The sequence below is a fragment of the Nematolebias whitei genome, chromosome 13 (genome assembly GCF_014905685.2).
Source record: "Nematolebias whitei isolate Nwh7 chromosome 13, NemWhi1, whole genome shotgun sequence".
NCBI lineage: Eukaryota > Metazoa > Chordata > Actinopteri > Cyprinodontiformes > Rivulidae > Nematolebias > Nematolebias whitei.
In genome coordinates, this window is record NC_056510.1 from 46,245,862 (window position 1) to 46,249,560 (window position 3,699).

The following is a 3,699-nucleotide window of genomic DNA, read 5'->3' on the forward strand; positions in this document are numbered from 1 at the left end:
TGCTTGAACAAGGTGTTCGTTATTGACAATCCATGACGAGCACAGAAGTCCAACAACAGAACACCACTCTGGTTCAGATGAGGGGGGCCGTTCCTCCCAACCACACCCCTCCAGGTCTCACTGTCATTGCCCACATGAGCATTGAAGTCCCCCAGCAGAACAAGGGAGTCCCCAGAAGGTGCACTTTCCAGTACCCCCTCCAAGGACTCCAGAAAGGGTGGATAATCTGAACTGCCGTTTGGTGCATAAGCACAAACGACAGTCAGAACCCGTCCCCCCACACGTAGGTGGAGGGAGGCCACCCTCTTTTTCACCGGGGTGAACCCCAATACACAGGCACCAAGTTGGGGGGCAATAAGTACGCCCACGCCTGCTCAGCGCCTCTCACCAGGGGCAACTCCAGAGTGGAAGAGTGTCCAGCCCCTCTCAAGGAAACTGGTTCCAGAGCCCGAGCCATGCGTAGAGGTGAGTCTGACTATTTCTAGCCGGAACCTCTCAGCCTCACACACCAGCTCAGGCTCCTTCCGCACCAGTGAGGTGACATTCCACGTCCCAATAGCCAGCTTCTGTAGCCGATGATCAGACCGCCAGGGTCCCCGCCCTCGGCCACCACCCATCCCACATTGCACTCGACCCCTTTGGCCCCTCCCACAGGTGGTGAGCCCATGGGAAGGGGGACCCACGTCTCCTCTTCGGGCAGTGCCCGGCCGAGCTCCATGGGTAAAAGCCCGGCCACCAGGCGCTCGCCCGCGTGCCCCACCTCCAGGCCTGGCTCCAGAGTGGGGCCCTGGTGACCCACGTCCGGGCAAGGGAACACTAGGTCCATTTGTGTTTCTCATCATTGGGGTCTTTGGGCTGCACTTTGTCTGGTCCCTCACCTAGGACCTGTCTGCCATGGGTGACCCTACTAGGGGCATAAAGCCCCTGACAGCATAGCTCCTAGGATCATTGGGACACTCAAACCCCTCCACCACGGTAAGGTGGCAGCCCAGGGAGGGGGCACTAACAATCATGTTATCCAAATTTAGATAAAAACACTGCATGTTGTTAAAAGATAGATTAATTGACTTTGATTTTCAGTTCTATCAGAAAATAAAAGTCAGTTTTTGTTATAAGTGCTATCTACATCATGTAAGATAGTGCTACTGTTTATAATCTTGCTCAAAATCCAACTCATAACATATCTGAACTGTCCCTTTAAGCATCTGAGTTCACTTCACGTCAAGAGAATGGCTCTGACTATGAGTACCGTGTCATGACAGTGATTGTTGCTTAACTAGAACAAATTTGAAATGCCTAAATTATTGTTCAAGATCTATATTTTTAAGGTTGTGGCGAAGAGTTTTTAATTAAGAATATAAAGCAGCAGAAAACAGTTCTGACCTCTGAAACCAAACCACACTGTATGAAAATAAATGAAACAAATTCATTTTTATCTTTTCCGGTTTTATTAAACAACACTAATTGCATCCCACGGATACTGATAATTACATTAAAACACTGGAGGTTGGTGGAGCTGTTTTCGACCCGGTTTAAGCTCTGAAGCCTGGTCCAAGCGCGGTCCCACTCGACCAGAACCGACCCACCGAATGTGTATCACCATTCCCTCGTCATTGAACATAAACAAAAGAAAAAAAAGACAGACAAAATATATATGTGTTTATACGTTCAAATTGGATATTGTGTAAAAGTAAAAAGTAAAAACCGAGTGCTACATTACTCGCGGTAAATTCGCTACCAAGTTGTTAAAGTCCGACATCTATGGCTTGTTTTTGGGTCCATCCGGCGACCGAGATGAATTTGAGTAGATAAAACAGTCCGTTCGCCATCACAAATTGTCGCTGTCTCTCCACAAAACCGACAGAAATCCGCCCTTGTCATCACCTTGACTGACTGGTTAGCTAAAACGTTAGCTATACAGGAAGTGCAACCTGCAGTAGCACGCATGCGCGTAACCGAAGATACAGGACCACAGCGTCAACTAATGTCCCGGCATAGTCACTACAGGCCGAAAGTTAAGCTTTGTGTTTAAACAGCCGTTTGTCAAGGGCAAGTACTGATTGGCTAAGACTTGAGATTTAATTTAAATATTTGATTTGAGATTTGATTTAAAGATTTGATTTAAAAAACATTTAAAAGACACTTATAACAGCAGTTATATAAGAGCAGATTTATAACAGCAGTTGAATGGAATTTTTGAACGACCCACGAAGGGAGCATTTGTTCAACGTGTGTGTAAAAATTAACTATTAACGGCTTATTTAACATATAAATTAGGTGCAAATTTAACATAATGTAATTAAATTCGAGATAACCACATTAGGAGTTGACGGCTCATTTTAAGCAGACCTAACAATGCAAATTTTAGCAGACTTAGTGCTGTTTTAAGGCATTAAATATGGATAACATACTAGTAGATTGTGTTCCCGTTTCACTTACTGTATGACAATTCAGACCGTTTAAGCTCTCACGACCTTTGAGTTTGATATGTGTGGTGTAGGAAGTTTTGCCTTAGATTCTGAGTTTAGTGTTAATGGTGTGTTTTGGCTTTCACTATGAGGTGCTGATTAAGACCCTTGTGTTGGTCAGAGTGCAGTATGACCCCGCTGGAGGTAGAGGCAGATAGATTTTCAAGAGATGGAAATGGCTATCAGAGAACTCAATCTGATCTTTATTTGTCTATGTGTAACCTGAGATGGAAAATCTAAAAAAGTTAAATCTGGTCCTCTGGACATTCAAAAAAAACAAAAAAAAAACAAAGCAAAACAACAACAAAATTTTGTTGTAGAAATGTAGAAACGTTTCTACATTTTTTTGTTGTTTTGCTTTGTTTTGTTTTTTTTGAATGTCCAGAGGACCAGATTTAACTTTTTTAGATTTTTCTACCTGGATTATTGAGCATGCATCAGGATACTAAGATGGAGAACTTTACAATTGGATTTGCTATTTGGGTAATTGGATTTGCTATTGCTATCGGGCTTGTTCCCGGTGAGAGTTGGACTCCGCCAAGGTTGCCCTTTGTCACCGATTCTGTTCATAACTTTTATGGACAGAATTTCTAGGCGCAGCCAAGGTGTTGAGGGGATCCGTTTTGGTGGCCTCAGAATTGCGTCTCTGCTTTTTGCAGATGATGTGGTCTTATTGGCTTCATCAGATCGTGATCTACAGCTTTCGCTGGAGCGGTTCGCAGCCGAATGCGATGCGGCCGGGATGAAGATCAGTTCCTCCAAATCCGAGGCCATGGTCTTGAGCCGGAAAAGGGTAGAGTGCCCTCTCTGGGTCAGGGAGGAGGTCCTACCCCAAGTGGAGGAGTTCAAGTATCTTGGGGTCTTGTTCACGAATGAGGGAAAAATGGAGCGTGAGATCGATAGGCGGATAGGTGCAGCGTCTGCAGTGAAGCGGGCGCTGTACAGGTCTGTCGTGGTGAAGAGAGAGCTGAGTCAAAAGGCGAAGCTCTCAATTTACCGATCGATCTACGTTCCCACCCTCATCTATGGTCACGAGCTTTGGGTTGTGACCGAAAGAATGAGATCTCGGATACAAGCGGCCGAAATGAGTTTTCTCCGCAGGGTGTCTGGGCTCTCCCTTAGAGACAGGGTGAGAAGCTCGATCATCCGGGAGGGACTCGGAGTAGAGCCGCTGCTTCTCCACATCGAGAGGAGCCAGTTGAGGTGGCTTGGGCATCTGTTTAGGATGCCT